Source organism: Phalacrocorax aristotelis, chromosome 5 (genome assembly GCF_949628215.1).
Source record: "Phalacrocorax aristotelis chromosome 5, bGulAri2.1, whole genome shotgun sequence".
In the NCBI taxonomy this organism is placed as follows: domain Eukaryota; kingdom Metazoa; phylum Chordata; class Aves; order Suliformes; family Phalacrocoracidae; genus Phalacrocorax; species Phalacrocorax aristotelis.
In genome coordinates, this window is record NC_134280.1 from 3,604,021 (window position 1) to 3,621,646 (window position 17,626).

The following is a 17,626-nucleotide window of genomic DNA, read 5'->3' on the forward strand; positions in this document are numbered from 1 at the left end:
TGTCTCGATGATCTCAGGAGAGAGCCACTGTAAAACGTTTGTGCATGTGAGGTACAGAAATGCAGAGGGACCTGAGGGGACTTTTTCCAGAGGGTAGGATGGAAAAGCTGTTCTCAAGGGAGGAAGAGGAGGAGGAGGAGGTCTTCAGCTTCCAGTAACACCTAGCAAGTCCAGTAAGGCGGCAGTAGGCGTGGCACACTCAGCAAGTCCCATAGACTTCAGGTAGTTTGCAGGGCAGGAGTAAATATCCTATGTAAATTTGCAGGCCAAGCCTGTGTAAATGTATTTTCAACGTGAGAAGTTCCAGGATATCAGAGAGCATAGGAAAGAGAGGGGGGGTTCATGCTTCTGCTTGCGTTCGGTTGGTCTGCGCTAATTAAGCTACGGGACTTTATGAGGAATGGCAGAAAAAGAAAAATGCCACCAAAACATCTTTTTAGATTTCACTTAAATCTATCTCCAAAGTGGGTTTTGTTGTCATAGTTTTGGCAGTTGAGGGAGGATCCTCAAGAGAACAAGAACTTGTTTTCTCTGGAAAATATGCTTTTCTTTCTTTTTTTCTCCTATATTTGCACATAAATGTTGTTATGTTTTCATTTCCATCTGGAAGGTACAATCTTAATCTGAAATCTTTATGTCGTAGCTTTATGAAATAGCATCAAAGTAGGTGAAAATGAACACATTAAACATCATCTGATGATTAACAGGATACTTTTAAGATCTTGCTTTATCACATGGAGGAGTCTGTGTATGTAAATCCGTTACATGCCAGTGTCTGCTCAGTCTGAATCCTTCCAGAATTTCTCCTGCTTTCAAAGGAAAGTTTACAGGAGTGTTTTAGATTGGGTTGGGAGCGTGACTGTCCGCATTTCTGTGCTTAGGTCTGCACCTTGGAGGCCTCAGCACCGACCCTTTTGCTCTGTTGAGACGACCCCGTTGGCTGTCAGCGCTCACTAACGTCAACGTAGCTTAGGTCTTTCCTTGCATCATGTATTGTGGATGGCAAAGCATCAATTAGACAAGGTGAATTTAAAAAAAGGTCAGTGTATATGCTAAAGGGGATAACTGCTTACTTCTGAGCTTATGTGAATTTTGTTTTTCAAATGTTTACCTTCAGGAATATGCTTGGCAACTGATAAATATTTGCCCAAGATACTGCATTCTGGTTTTCATCTGCCAGACTCTGATTTTTCTCTTCGTAAATCTGTGGTAAGTTTGTATTTGTGATTGGGCTTGAGCTTAGCTTTACTTCAACTGTATTTTGTTATAACCTAACATAATTTATAATATAATTTATTGTAAAGATATTGGAGAATCTGATTTTGAAAATCTGAGAAAAAGGAATAGAAAAATCACAGAGCTACATACTCACCCAAATCGTCTGTCTAACAACTATCACGCTGATAAGTTTGGATTAGGATCTAATTTATGGCTTATCTGTATTGAAACTTTTCTGCATTTCTCACACCGTCGAATACCAAGTCAATGTCAATGATTTGACATTGCTTTCAAAAAGTACAATTATAGTATATTCTGCAGAAGAGTTATGTTTCACAGTAGTCCTTTGTTATAGTTGGCAATAAGTTTCACACGGCTTGGTTCAGAGCTAACTTTTTTTTTCAAAACATCATTCGATAAGATGCTCTTAAGTCTTTGCAATGTATTACAAAAAAGCTTATCTACCAAACCAGCTCCATAATTGTATTTGTTTATGTATATGTGCAAGCATGTATTTTATGCGTATAGATTGAGAAGTATGGAAAGTTTTCAAGGTCAATGCCGGAATATGTGCCAGATCTGAAAAGGTGACTCTCTGACAGGTATGTGATAACTCAAGAACTGCCATAGAGATCACAAGAGCTGTGAAGAAGAACATGCTGTTGAAAGGGAATAAAAATATGTATTTTTGTTAAACATTTACAGTCTGCGTGAGCAGATCGCTCTCGACAAGGTCTGGACTCTTTGTGGGGATCGTTGCACGTTATGAGAAGGCCTTTTTGTTCAGGCTTTACCTGGTGGCTTCTCAAATATCTCTGTGGCTTTTCAGGCTGGTGTTTTGTGTCTTGGGCTGAACCCTGGGGCTACGAATGCTTCTGCTTTTAACTTCATCCCATGCCAGCACAATGCTTGTCTAAAACCAGGTTAGAGAAAAGCAGAGACTGAAACGGAAGAAAGAAAATTACAGTTAGATAAGGTATATAAGAGCCTGTTTTACATTGCGCCTTTTTCCCACGTTCGTTGCCTGTAACTTGCCGTTCAGGGTACGACCGCAGGGGAATGTTTGTGTGCTGTTGTAGAAACGAAGCATAGGCCAATGGATTACCGATCCTGACGGGGGCTGTGGCAGAATAAGGGCTCTGTTTTCAAAATGCCTTTAAATATGTAGGCAAATAAGGACTCCTATGGAGAGTTTAAGCGGATTAGGCAGGTAACTCCTGTTGATTTCTTAAGGAAAAGCACACTTTACATCTTAAACTTCTCTGCACTAGCTGAAGGCTAAATGCTGTTCAAATCCATCACTGCTGTTTAATGTTTTTGAAATACCAACAGTATCTCCTGCCAGCCAACGTTCTCGGGTAGTTTGTGGATGTAAGCATTTGTGTAATAGTCCAAATTCTCCTGACCGACACGTTTTTCCTCTCTAGTTTAATATCTGGGACACAAGAACGATGAGACCTCTATTTTTCTTTCTATGTACTGATCTGTATCTGACAGGAGCGAGTGAATAAGTCCTAGCCAGATTGTCAGGACATTTGCCACAGCTCTGGAGGGTGCCTCTTGTCTGACACGGGACTGAACTGATGTGGAAGGGAAAAAAAATATAATGAATACAGGCCTCTTCATGAAACAGCATTCTTGGGTTTTTTAGCCAACCTCCCACAAGACTTCCAGGTCTCAGGCTGTTGGGTTAACAAGAGGCTCGGGGCAAGACCAGCCGAGAGGTGCCGTTTCGCAGCGTGGCAGCCTATGTTACCAGATGTGGTTGAACCTCTACTGTTAAGGCTTGACCGCCCCACTTTTAGGAATTCCACAGCCTGCTGGACAGCAGACATTTTAGGAATTTCCCAGCAGATAATGGTTTATCTAGTCCTTTTGGATTTACTACCTTAAAAGTAATACTATGTTTTGACAGATGGTGTCAGCTTCACCACAGATCTAAGACATGTTTAAGATGTTTGCCTAAAATTACAAATTTTTGGAAGAAAATATTAACAGGAAACATTAATGTGCACTGTTAATATTGTATTCAGCAATAACTTCCACTTTATTTGCTCCTAGCTTTGATGCAGTATACCCCAGGACTGGCCAAACCAAGAGAGCTGTTGGAGTTGTGTATTTGCTCCTGAATTTTAGGAGGAGCAGTGCTGCAGGCAGCATGACACTGGCCATGGCAATGGTCACTTGTCTTAACTTTTATAGTTATACTCTTTCTGTGACTGTTGTAAGACACAAATTTAATACAAGAGACAGTGAAGCTGTGAGCAGCATGCCTAGTCGAGTAAGTCCTCCCGCCTCTGCTGGGAGCATGTTGCAGGAGCCGTGCTTGGCTCAGCATGAAGCCATTTGAAATGAATGTTCAGCACTTCACAGCATCAGTCTCTGATCATAAACCTCATGTCATGGATGGGGTCTGAAACCCAAAGTTTTCAGCTCTTTGGAACTGGGGTCTGTCTTTAACTGGTCCAGAAGGACATTTATGGGGATGCTTCAGAAACAGAGGTCCCAGCCCTACTGTGACTCACCTTAGTGTTATTACGTGATTTCTTCAAATTCCTTCAGTGGTACTGCTTTGGTGTAAAGGTACTAAAGAAGCAGGCTTAATGAAGTAATTATAATTAATATTACATAGGGGTTTAGAGCCCTCAGGCAGGAGTCTTAATATCACGGTCTAACACTTGATTTAAGAGAACATCTTGTATGTATTATTTACACCAGATATTAGACCTGCTGTGCCAGTGCCAGTGACTGCAGCCCAGGGGATTTATTAGCACCAGATATGCTATTTATTTGGAAGAAATTCCATGTAAGTTACAAAATAAGTTTTGAAATAAATAGATCTTAATATCAGATGAATGATGGATGAAGGCTTAGTTCAGACTGGCTCCCTGATCAATCGGGGCAAATGCTCTGCTGGAGGTTTAACACTAATGCAGCACAGTGGGGGATTTTTAAGATATCATCCCCAATCTCTGTCACGTAGAGCAGTGGTACATTGGGCTTCTGGAATCCCACTGCAGAGGTTGTTTGGACTTTGAGAGATTTCAGCTCTTCTTGTGTTTACTTAAGTACACTTAGCTCTTTTTCATGTTCAAGTAGCTTCAAAAACTTTAACTGATTTTGTTTATTGATAAGGCTGAAAGCTTGGGTCAGGGTGAAGAGAAACCAGTTACAGCTGTGAAGCGGGAGGGGAGCAGCAATCCTCATGTGTAGGTCGTGGAGTCAAGTGAGGGTTCTTGGGTCAAGCTGGAAAACCCCTTAATGTTCTGCAGGTCCCCAGAGTCTTTCTGTGGTGGGAGGAGATAATGTTTTCAATTTCGTTTTAAACATAGCTTTTTTTTTTTTTTTTCTTTTTCTCGAATGACTAAAACAAGAAGTGTAATAACTGGAGGCAATATGGGAAAAGCCTGAATGTGGCAACGATGAAGTCCTGATCCTGAAGGTGCACATATGTTTGCCAAAAGTGCTGCATGAAGACATTTAAAGTTCTGGATCTGGGGCTTGTGCGATAACTTTCCTGTGGAAATAATCTTAGGTTTTTCTCCAGCCAGGCAGCTGGAAATCCCAAAATACAAGGGACTGATTCTCGTGAAACATTTTGGCTCTTTGGGTTTGTTCCCTCTGCCTCCCATTGGTAAGCATGTGCAGGTTTCCCTTGTGGTGGGAGAAGACTGAAATGTGGCCTCGTTATGAAGTTTTGCTGGCATAGCTATGTTTGCTCCAGTTGTGAAAAAATCACGCCTCTAGATCATATCCCTGTGCAAAAGTCTCTGATGTGGATGCAGCTACCCTGACCAAGGAACCCGTCTGCTTTGCTTATGTTCCTAAAGCTGATGTTACTAAGCCGGCAGGAAAACTTCCATGAGCATATGCTGCTTCTACTTTGGGGGCTCTGTCTGTGTAACTATAGGAGTGTACAGAGCCTTCCTTGTGCAGGTGAGGCATAATTTATACAGTAAGTATAGTTTTCTATAAGTGCTGCAGGTGAACTTAGTAAAAAGCACAGTTTTGCTGATGCTGCTGTTCTTGGTTGTAGGTTTTTTATCACCTGTATTGCTGCTGAGGCCAGTTATTTCTTGATCCATAAACATACAGGGGTAGTTGTAAATTTAAAGTACCTTAATTTCATAAAGGAGAATGTGACTTTTGCATCATCTTTTTGGTCCCCCAAAGAAGAAAGTAGAGCTTTAAGTCTGGGGATGAATATACTCTTCTCTGTGGCATCTACGAACCTGTACGCACTAAGTAACAGCATGCAGTCCTGGCAAAGATTTTGAAAAAGAACTCAGGCAAATACAATCTAGGTCAAAGCAATTCTCTTTCTGTTTCTGCTCTGGCCTTTGATTTATCGCTATTCTTTTATATTCATTTCTTTTCAGCACATGGGAGGAATACTGCCCACTGCGCTCCAGCTAACTAGCTGATTTATGGCTTACTTCCTATACACCCCAGTTTAATTAGGATGTTACTATTTCCTGCCCCTCATTACACTAAACCCTGATCACCGACTCAGAACTGGAAGCAAATTATTATCAAAGCACAGAGGAATACAAGCTGCTAATTCGTTTTGGTCTCTGCTGGAAAATTGAAATTGTACGTATTGCAAAGTGCTTTACAAAGTGTATTGTGTGGCCTGACAGAGAGCTTGGATATCTAACTGTTGCTTTTCAGAGGAGAAAGCTTTTGTTATATTATTAATTATACATAACCGTATATATATTAATTGTATTATCCCTTCCTCTTAGGACAGAGAAAGGGATTCATGCGGGCAGTTCAGGTGGACTGGCTGCAGATCTGGAAGGCTTTTACTTTTACACCATGGCTGCATGTTGTGGGAGAACATATGTCCCTGCAGCCACAAGGGAAAACAGGAGAATTTTTAACAGGGGTTAACTAGCACAAGTTAAAATCCTGGTGCTGAGAATACAAGTTGTAATTTTAGTATGTGTCAGCTGGCTGAGTTAAACCCTAGGTTAGAGGATTGCGGCAATATAGTATTTTGGCAGTGTTTTGTTTGCCAGGAGATAAAAAACCCCACAACAACAAAGAAATGAATCCTGCATCTGTGCCTTTCTTGTTTAGATTTTAATAACAGCAAGTGGGGCAAATTCCCCAGCTGCGCAAAGGGGTTCACAGCTACTTGAGTCAAAGGAGTCCTGTTCACTCGTGGCAGGAGGGGCTCTTTCACATGAGGGTGGCGATGGCTGGGAAGCAGCGAGGCAGAGGAGAGCCTGCGGCAAGAGGTCTTGTTTGCTAGAGGGCTTAAACTGATTTAAATTCAGAGCGATTTAAATTCTTCCTTGGCTATGATAGCATTTGCCTCCATGTGCTCTCTGAAGAGTTGGGGAGTTGTCGTGGAGAAATGTAGATGAGTTGCTTGGAGCTTCAGCACACAAGACGATGAAAAATATCGCTATAAAAACAAAACTGAAGGAGTAAGTCGCTCGTGGCGTGTTCGGAAAGGGTCCATCCTTGAGCCGTGCATCCTTAACACGTGGCGTTAAGGCCGTTGATATAGGCAGTGCATTTTGGGCCGCAGTCCCCTGGGGACACGGTAAGGTTTTAATGGAATACAAAGCCCTGCTAGGCTTGTTGACACATCATAAACGCAACTACTGGCGTAAAGGACAGCAGAGTGCAGCGGTTTGGGTTCTTCACATTATCCTGGGCCGACACCTATCATATATGCAGGATATCATTGTCCCTTTTTTGTGGTTTTAAATTATTAAGGCCAGTTAACCATGTGCAGCTATGATACCTGTATGGAAACTGGCTTCTCAACATGCAGAGCAGAAGATTTGGTAATGAAATAAATTCCCTTTCCTACCGTTTGGCTAAAACCGGGTACTGTAAGAGATTTGCAAAGACTTTTAGGTACCTGGAACTGTTAGTTAGTGGGAGTTACATATCCTAATGCTGTTTGTAAATTTTCCATATGAAAGTTTACCTTGTTTTCATTAAAATACTCTGAAATATTCATAGTAGTGACCCAGACTTGCTTCATTTAACCTCGTTACAAATGCAGATTTAATTCATTAGCTGTGTGGTTTTGAGATATCTTCTGTGGGAAGAAGAGGGTTTATTCTGAATTTGGGGCACCAACTTCCTCCCTCAGTTTTCTATTTCTGTTTCTATTTCTGTACCATGAGGTTTTGTTATGTTTATTATTATTTTGCAAGGTTTGGGTTTCCTCGAATCGGAGAAAAAACTGTAGGCGGGGGCAGGATCTGTGTATCCAGGGCAACACAAACACAGCTGGTGGAGGGGAAGATGATGCAGCATGGGTCTCAAGCTCACAGCCGAGGGTCAGGAGCAACTTCTCCATAACTTGCTGCTGCTTTTTGAATGCTTGAGGTGACTCTTTCCCTGCCTGTAAGCTGGTAATCCTGCAAGATAGCTGGTTTCTGACATAATGTCTGAATCTGTTCAGTATGAGATAATATTGGTATTGGGATTTGGGTTTGAACAGCATTGTGTTTCGTATTAAGCAAAAATCTGCTTTGGAAGAGTGTTTCCATAGTCTGACAAAATCAAGCCTGTGCGTGAAAGGTGGGCTGGGGAAATTCCACTTCCTGAACTAAGAAAACGTAAAAGTTTGTGGATCTGGACCGGGCCGTAACCTCTTTTAAGTGAATATTGGCATTGTTATTGCTGTGCTCTTCCAATGAGTCATGAAGGGAGAACAGGATCTCAGATCCAGTTTGAGATTCTCCAGCTTGAGATAAGGAATAAAAACAGTATAAGAATTTACAGGAAGGGAGTAGATAATGTTTAAACATTGCTCCATCCTTCCTAGAGAGACTGCGTAAACTTAAACAGTATTGGAAATGACAGCTGAGATTAAAACAGGTCATCTCTTGCGAACATTTTCACAACATCCCCGTTTCTGTGACACCGTAAGATGGAGAAAGTCTGGTGTTGGCAAGCCGTTGGGGAGAGCGCCTTTTGAAATGAATTGTTCGCTGTACAGCAAACTGGAGTGAGGACATCTTTCGAGAGTCTGTAGGAGCGCGCTGATTGCTCCTGCTGTTTACAAAACATCTCTTTTCTCTAGAAAAGCAAGTCAGCCAAAGTGTGGCTTAAAGCTCTTGGTCTGGATATCTTCCTGGTTTGTGTAGGCTGTATGGTAGTCAGTACTGCAGTCTGCAGTGTTTCATCCCTGAATTGTGCTGAAATACTTTTCCTTCCTGTAACTTTTTCTGTCCTTGATCGTTCTGGGTGATCTGATTGCGGATGGGCTGTGGCCGCAGAGGGGACGGCATGCAGAGAAGGAATATAATCATTTCCCGCGGGGAAGACATTCTTTCTGTGCCGTGACAAGTCAAATAACAATGATGCTAATGACAGGCCAAATTTATATGTGCAGATCTTCCCATGTGCGGTTGTGAGCTGCATTAAAGAAGTAATGAGTAAAAAGGTCTCCAGTTCCCTGCGCAGGTGGATGTGGGACTGGGCTGCTTCCATCACCACTGCGATGTTTTTTCTCAACTGTGGAACAACCTAAAATGTTCCTCCTTTTTTAGGGGAACTTTTCAGCTTAGAGGGCTTAAGGGGAGTTCCTTCGGCTGTTGTTGAATTAATTACAGCACATCAGTCACGAACAGTGCACTCAAGGCAGTACCCTGGTGCAACCTCTGCTTTCCTTGTGAAAGCTCCTTCGCCTTGCAAATGCTTCAGGTACCTCATTTATCACATCAAGTGCTTTAGCAACCAAGAGATTTTCCTGAACTGATCACAAATAAACGTTTTCTTGGCCTTTAGAAGAGCATTACCTTCTAGAAACTTGGTGAACAAATCCAGGCGAAGTTACCGCGTTCTCGATCTGCAGTCGCGGAAAGCGATGGCATTAGGAAAAGAATATCAGCAAAAGGGATATATTTTTCATTTTAAATTATACCCAGCTTTCTTAAGAAAGCAAATTAAATTGCACTTAACCAAAGAATACAGATAACAGTATTAAGTACAATAGAACATTTTAATTACTAAGAAAAACAAATGTCCATGTCTGTAACTGTAATTAAGGAGTGCTGTATTTGCTGTGCATTAGTGTGACTTGTATGTCTGCAATACAGTAATTGGCGTGATTCATCACTTGCTGTCGGACTTGACATTACGGTTACTGCGAAGCACTATGAGAAGACAGGAATTCAGTGCTTAGATGCAGACTGTTTGACAGGGTGTCTGAAGGCTGATGGGGCATAGCTGTCATTTGGCTTCATCATAGCCCAGCCTCAGGGTTGCAGTTGTGCTCTAGGTAACTTTGTACTGGTGGCCTGTGAGCTCCCTGGTAGCTCTCGGTGTGTTTGCTGGATGCCTTCACAGATGTCCTGCTGCTGATACTCCCTCTCTAGTTTCCATCCTTCGCTGTGGGATCAGGGATATGGGTGGCTCAGGAGCTATCGCGGTGCTGAGGAGACAAATCAATGCAATCTTTGCTGGAATAAGGACTGTGGCATTGCAACTTGTCCCCGTGGAAGTGTGCTGGGTGCAGAAGGTGGCTAAGGGGGGAGCCCGCAGGAATGAATGGGAAGAGCCTAAGAATAAAGAGGCTGAGCTTATTTCCCAGATCTATTCCTTGAAACTGTTTTCTCCTCTAGCTTCAGGATGCCCAATGACAGTAATACTGTCTTCAAACACAGAAAAGACTGCCGCGAGACGAAAAGCAGCAATTTGTTCTCTATGCCCCTTGTGATAGAAGAAGAGTAATGATATAAAAACATCACAGCAGGGAAGAGCTGGTTAAAAAATGAGGGAACCATTCCTAATAGTAAGGTAGTTAAGTACTGGAATAAATTCCCTACAGAGACTGTGAAAATTTCTTCCCTGGAAGTCTCAGGACAGTATCTGAGGAAACTTTTCTGAGAAGCACCATGGTGGACCTTGATCCCTCCTTGGACCAGGTGGACGGACCCCATCACCTTTGGGCCCCTCCTCCAGCTTGATTCCTGTGACTCCGGGGTGGGCAAACCCTGCTGCCTGGGGAGCCATGTGGAAGGCAGAAACCCATCCTGGGGACTGCCTGGGAAATCCCTGCTGAGCAGGCACCGTAACGGCTGCACTGGGCTCCTGTGTGGTCACTACTGACCTCTCCAAGGGAAACAAGCAAATCCAGGTAGGAAATGATTCCTGGAGGTGTAACCAGCTCCCGGTCTGTCCTAGGGTTAAGAATATGTATGAAAAGCTAGTGTAGACTTCTCTTTTTCCAGTCATCTTGAATTCATTTTCAAGCATGGCTCACCTATAGCTGTAGTGGCCAGTAACAGTGCTTTGTTTATAAAAAATACTAACAGGTAGGGAACTAACCTCTTATCACACATAACTCTGCACTGGTTTAGCAGGACAGCAAGCAGGTAAAAGGCACAGAGACATTTCTTACACAGCGGACCAACTTTCCCAGCTGTGTTCTTTCAGGTACGGACGGATCAGTTCCAAAGTGGAACAACTTAGGATAGCTGCTGGTTAATAGTTAATGAGCAGCCTTGGTTTAAATGCACATTCCAGAGATGGCCCTGCTGACTGCATTTAAGCAATAAAATGCAACAGGCGGCGCTTTTTGAGGCAATTACAGCAGTCCTCGTGTGGTGTTATAGTGCCACAGGACTGAGGGCTGAGTGACTTTAATCACTGGAGAACTGTAAACTCACTGCCTGCTATTAGGAGATGGACTTTTGAGTTTAAAAAAAAAAAATAATAAAGCAAGTAAAACAGGTAGGCCTGTCAATTTACTGAGCGTTATTGGCAGAAACATGATCTAATTGGCAGCCAGTGAGAAATCACTATTTATGCAGAAGTACCAGTAAGATTTACATTGCACGAGCAATAGCTTATAGTTATTGTATAAACAAGTGATATATTTGGTTGTGTAATGCTGAGGTATCTACCTAAGCAATGTTGTGCGCCACATTACTTGTTGTATTTGAGGTGCTTTCATATATGGAGTTCCTAGTTACAGCTAATAGGAACTGTCTTGTTCAAATAACCTTAAGATTATAGAATTGCGATATCCAGATGTTTTCTGTGTAACCACTGAAACAACGACGAAAAAAGTATTTTTGTTTTTCATTTGGCGCATTATTAAAATGTCAGTAAATATCTTAAATTTTAGTTATTTTTTTCAGTAGAGTGATGATAGGATGCCTGACCGTTTTAAGGTAAATCTAAGCAGATTTCATAACCACTTCGTGCAACAGAAGTAGTAGTAAAATAGTTCTATTTTAGGTGAAAGAAACATAAAGGGGTTAAGGCAATGTCTTGCATGTGAGGCTGCTAAAATAGTTCAAAAGCTATGCACGTACCTGAGAAAAACAAGAGGGCTTCGTGGCCGTTCAAAGGGGCCTAAGGCAGAAGCAGCGTTTGCTTCCAGCAGCTCATGCGGGAGCGTGCCTGTGCACACACATTTTCCAAAAGGCGATAGCTGGGAAGGCGAACGAGAGCAAACCTTTGAATTTGCATTGCATGTCTGGTAACAGGCAGGGATCGGCGGCGTGGAGAACCGCATGGGCCTGGGAGAAAGGCTTCTCAGCAGCAGAGAGCAAAGGAGAGAGCTTAACTCACAACATAGGACTTTGCTCCTTAAGCCTCTCTTCAGCACTGGAGAATGTTTCCAGGTTTTCCAGCTGGGTTAGTGGTAACACTGTTCGTCGGTATACATGCCCCCCATTTCCTTTTGTTTTCGCTGACTCTTTGCTTTCATTTTGAAACTTCTTGATTTTCTTAAGCTCAAAGAAAGCTGCCAGCTGTCTTGGGACATCACCCTGAGCCATGGGAATCTGAATGATTCATTAGCCTCCGAAGAGTGAGCTCAAAGCTTGAAACCCTTTTCAGACTCTCAGTAAAAGACACGGATTAGGGGAGATCTCGGTTTCCATCTCCCAGAGAGCTGCCAAATTCCCTTCCCTGCTCCTCCAGTTCTTATGCCACTCTTCAACATCGTGCATTAAATAACATGACTAATATTTGTCATGTGTTACTTTTCCTTTCGGGCCTCTCTGGAGGGAGAAGTATATGCATTGTTTTGACTGGCTGTTCTAGGATTTTTTAATCTAAATATATGTAACTGTGTATGTTAGAGATAGCAGGTAAGAACGCATGGGGTAGAATATGATTTGGGTCTGGAGCACTCTCTACTTCCAGAAAGAGTTCATTCCAGTCTGAGGCTAATTCCAAGAAAAACTTATTTTACAGAATGACTCGGTCTTTACTGCCTAATGAGCTTACGGCTGTAGCAGCAAGTGGCGGGGCCCAGCGGGGGCAGATCAGTAGAGCAGGATGGTGCTGAGAACCCGCTGGCTGCATTTGGTGGCTTTTTATTGTGAGGCGGCATGGTCTGGTGCCATGGGAGAGCATCCTTTACCAGGGCATTTCTTGGGGCATGTCTTCCACTTTTGCTTCACCCAGAAGAAGTCCAACTCCACAAGGTGAAGCAAAGCTCTGGAAGCACAGAAGACTGTGCAAAACCCCACTCCTTGTCTGAACTAAACCCACCATGTGGCGGCACCCTCAAAAATGCTGTTGAAAAAAATAACCCCCTCGTCAGATGCGTGAGCCCAGGTGTCATTGCTGCTGAGAAGCTTTCCCCAGGGCATTATTTGGCACATCTAGTCTTGCTGTTTTATTACTCTGTAAATAAGAGAAACAGTAATACCACCAGTAGAATTAAATATACCACCACGTATACTTTATATATTGCAGTCTCTTGTTCTCCTGTTAACTTACGGACGCTGCCCTCCCTCTCCGCAGCGCTCACGAACCAGCGTGTGTCTTAATGTGCCTCCTGCGCAAATTATTTTTGTTGGTTCAGCATGTCTCTAATAATCAGTCTCTATAATTTGGTTTTCTCCATTCATTGATTGCCCCAAATATGATTTTGCAATGCAAAGATCCCCTAGTCATAACTACAAAAATGACAGGCAGTACTTTTTGTAATCTCCATATTTGACGCATGAAAGAAGGCTAAATTCCTGTTTGAATAAACAACATAATAAGGTTATTGAGAATAAGACCATTACTATATAAAATTATGTCTAAGTGGCAGATATAATTAACATTGGATTGTAATTACACTAATTACAAGTCACATTAAGATACTCCAGTAATGACAAAGTGAGCACCCTATAATTGAATGGAATAAGCAGGGAAACATGCTGCTCACACTAATTACCTAAATGAGCTAATATGTCTTCAGAGTGACAGTCATGCTCAGTGTTATTACACAGGCAAGACGATTTTGTAAGTTAAAAAAATTTCTAATTTCCTTCCTTCCTTCTCTTCAGGACCCATTTCAAATCATCAGCAGCTTCAGAATGTCTCTCTTGAGCCAAAAATAGAGAGATCCCACAGTTTAGGCCTTTTCTAATTTTGTTCGGCAAAGTACAATTTTCAGGGTTACACTGTGGTTTTGACGTATTCCTGCTGCTTTAAAAGTAAAATTTGGTCTGTTCTGTGTTTATTGGTAGGGTCCTTCGACGAGCCAATCCACTGTGATTTTTTTCACTTGTCTAAATTCGAAACAAACAAAATCATGTAACTTAAGCTCAGTGTGCTCTACAGCATAAAGCATACTTACTTTGTTGGCTCCAGAGTAACAAATATGGCTTATAACAGTCTGGCTCCAGTTGTGCCCTTGAGAGTGGTAAAATTTGAATTATTCAAGGCAATTAGTGGGAGCATTGCAGTGGAACTCAAATTTCAGCTCGAGCGTCTAAGAATAAAAACTAATATAAGAATAGGAATCCTACATATTGTGGAAAAAATGCACATTACTTTTTTCTTTAAACACCTCCAGCTGTCTGGGGCTCTGAGTTGGGAGGAAAAATAACATAACAGACACTTTAACAATCTAAAATAGTTCACTAAGAATTAAAAAATAGAGCCACTGCACTTTATCAGATTGCCTATACTTCAAACTTATCTGAAAGATTTATTATTATTATTTTTACTTTATGTGTGGTTTGATTCTCAGGGACCCAGAGTACCAACGATTCCCATTCTTTTGGTAATAGCCAAAAATCTGAAGCATATGGTTTCTTAGCAATATTTCTGACTGTTGTTGTTTATTTTTATCCCAGGGAGTAGGAGGTTCACTCGCAGAGCAGTTCAGTGCCAGCACTTTGATGAACTCTTTTCCTGTCACCAGGAACGCCATGAGTTTTTAGGAAGCATTTGAGAGAGGATGAGGAGGTCGTTGAGTGGGATGGTGTCCTCAGATGTAAAGATATGTCAAAGCCGCTTACAGAAAATGTAATGTCGGGGTATCTTGAAGGCCGATCCTCCCCATAGAGAGCGGAGAGGAGAGAAAAGTTGATGGGGCCTCGGAAGCCAAGGTCAGAAAATAAAAAACCCTGGCAAGGAAATTAGGCAATCGGTGGTTTAAAAAAAGATGAAGTCTTACTGGTTTTTGAGTTTAAGGAGAAGTAAGAGAGACTTGCAAAGTCTTGTCCTTGGAAGGTGGTTCTTTAGCAGAGCTGAAGAAGTCCATCCTAGGGGAGGCAAGTGGAGGGAGGCAATCTGGAAGAGAGTCGGGGGGAAGGGACACCAGGGAGAGACGGCAAAGCAGCTCTGGAGAACTCAGAAAAAAGGAGAAAAAAGCAGAAAGGGCAATGGGAGGAGCATGGGTGGTGTCAGGCGATTTCAAGATGACAGAGGCTAAATACATGTTTGTACCATGAATGGAAAAGAGAGGAAAAAAAAAAATGTTAAGGCAATTTGCAGGAACGAAAGAGAACAAGAGTGATCAGGAGGGGGATTAGGACTGGGGCTTGAATGGGACACAGCCAGTGAGGGAACAGGAGTGTTCAAGGAGCAGAAGTAAACATATTTCTTTCTCATGGCCTTAAAGAGAGTGTACAGAATTAGCTCAGATACAGGCGTCTGTGTTCTAGACAGTGAAAATTTTATTTGGCTTACAAAGAATCACCAATTCATGGACCCTTGAACCATCCTTTACTGTTCTTACACATTAGTAAAGGAAAGAAGGGATAAAGTCCTATGTCTGCTTAAACCTTTCATCGGGAGTCCACCTGGGTCCTGTGATGCCTTTTTCCTGATGATGCAGATTCATTCAGGGGCTTAATGAATTGTTTAAACATGTAAATCCTTCCTTGTGAAAGATGGAAATGTCAAAGTTGACAACATATTAGCAATCCACACTACCTATGATTTTGGGCCAGTCACGTGTGATAACATATAGGAAAAAGAAATAAAATAATATGTGAATTTCTGCTAGCAGCTGGGTTGATTCATTAATCTGCAGGCACGATGCAGATACGTGTTTTACAACTGCCTAGCAAAATGACATTGCTTATATTAATTAATTCCTTATTTGAACAAATAAATGAGAAGTTGTTGCCAAAATGTATATTTTAAAAAAAGACCTCCAGTAACCAAAGTTTTTTGACTGAAAGCATTACCCATAAAAAGTTACCTGAGAATTTAAATTCCAGAGAGAGAAAATTGTGATTTAAATTCGCAAAACCATCAAATGAATAATTTTAACAGATTCTCAGCTCTTCTTAAACAGATGACTGTGTGTTTGCAACTGAATGTTTGATAAATGAAAAGAGACAAAATGTTCTACTTTTCAGCACATTTTTATCCACAGCTGGTGCACAGACTGAGACTGAGTGTATGTTAGCTTTAGCCGTGATTTTTCAAGTTGAGGTTTACTATATTTAACTCTACATATATTTAGAATTGATGGAAGTAAATTTTTTAACTTTGGAAAATGTTGCTGAGCTGGACTTTGGTCCAGCTGAAAAATATCAGTGGTGCTTCTCGATACCACGTCTATGATGTTGAGAATTACTGGCCTCGGGGACCCCAGACGAACCGTGGGGGTTTTCATAGCTCCTAACAGCAGAGTGAGGCAATCGGGAGACACGCTCCTTCCCTTCCTGAAGAGGGAATCCTGCACCCAGACACATCCTCTTTGTAGGCTCCCTGCTTTAATATATTTGTAACAGAAGGTACGTAACCGTTTATTAGGATCGTACAGTATGTTTGAGGCATATCGTACACATTTGGGAAAAATAAAGAGACCCGGGGATTTGCTTGAGCATTTTTAACAATAGTTAATATGTTAGAAAGAATTTAACTTGGCAGAAACTTTTAGTACATATTTTTCTAAATGGCTGTTTGCCTAACTAGCATGATAATAAAAAGGCAATTTGATATTCCCATTCCTATTCAGTAGGTGTGACTCTGCTTCCACACCTGCTGAAACATTCCTTGAGTCATCGCAGTAATTACGAACATCCTTAATTTAATGTAGATGGTTTATATATTCCCTATTAAACATACCCTTTACTTTTACAGAAATAATTGTTATGTACATCTGCTAATAACTTTCTGTGTGGCTGTGCAGAAGGTTTTCAACATACTGCTTGCATTCCCATCTGTAAAGTGGGGTAACACTGCAGTTTGAGCTACTGATTGTGTCCTAGTATCGGTACTGGTTTCGGTATGGTATTCTCATTTTGCTAAATGCTATGCAAGTTCTAGCTTATGAAAACGCTATGATAAAGCTGTTGAGTGAAAACGTTATTGGAATTATTATAAAATAAAACAGCTCAAGGCTCTCGCCATGCTGATCAAAATATCAAAGTTAATTTAGTTGGTATTTAGAATAGCAATTCATTCAGATTGGCAAAAACATAGTTCGCAGCCACTCAAGGTAAATAATAATCACTTTAAAAAAAGTAATTTATTCCAATTTGATTATATCAGCATAAGCACAATACCGCTGGACTGAATAGGGAAAATTGAAGGCTCTGTAGCACTTGACTGTAGCTGCCTCTGCCAAACTCCTTCAGCAAAGGTGTTAACATCGCCCTGGGCTGTATCAGCATTTGCTGTAGGGACAGTCACCCTGCGATCCGCATAACTGTCTTTCTGCTAACACATTGCTCCGTTGTCGTAGTACTGAGATTGGCATAATGCGCCTTATCTGTAATGTGGTGTAACAGGAAAAAAAAGGTATTTTGCAAATACCTTTTGTATTGCAAAACCACAGAGACATTTCTCGTGGTCTGTGAGCGTTGCAGAGCTGCTTTCAGCTGGGCTTCTGCTCGGTCTTGTTGAGCAGCGTGCGGTCCAGTTCTTGCACACATCCTCACGGTGGCTTCGGCGTGCGTTTCATATGAGGCTGCAGAAAGAAAACGTCAGACGCCACAGTGAGGGTGGTGAGGGATCTTAACCTGGTCAAACTCTTGCTTCGCTGAGGATGCGAATTAAGGTGGTGATGGGCACAATCAGTGCTGTGGAGGAGACCTGCATCTGAACTACTTGTGGCAATACAAATAATAATCCTCTCAGTTTACTCTGTAATTAAATATCTCTGGTGAGTCACTCCTTTCACATGATGCAAATATTTACGGCTTGTAAAGAATATGATATCCAGTCAAGAATCAGA

The 17,626-nt window shown here is 41.8% G+C and overlaps 2 long non-coding RNA genes across 3 annotated transcripts in view; one reads left to right on the top strand and one right to left on the bottom strand.

The window, feature by feature from the left end:
* Positions 1-912, top strand: part of LOC142057204 (uncharacterized) — a 223,548-nt gene extending 222,636 nt beyond the window's left edge. For both annotated transcript variants that reach the window (XR_012660572.1, XR_012660573.1), the window contains one exon: positions 882-912. This is a non-coding gene — a long non-coding RNA (uncharacterized LOC142057204). The remainder of the gene's footprint in view (positions 1-881) is intronic.
* An 8,268-nt stretch (positions 913-9,180) lies between these two features.
* On the bottom strand, positions 9,181-10,661 carry LOC142057065 (uncharacterized). The gene is made up of 3 exons (XR_012660523.1): positions 10,522-10,661; positions 10,304-10,373; positions 9,181-9,625 (listed from the first exon to the last, which is right to left on the bottom strand). It is a non-coding gene; the product is annotated as an uncharacterized LOC142057065 (long non-coding RNA).
* Positions 10,662-17,626: the final 6,965 nt, after the last annotated feature.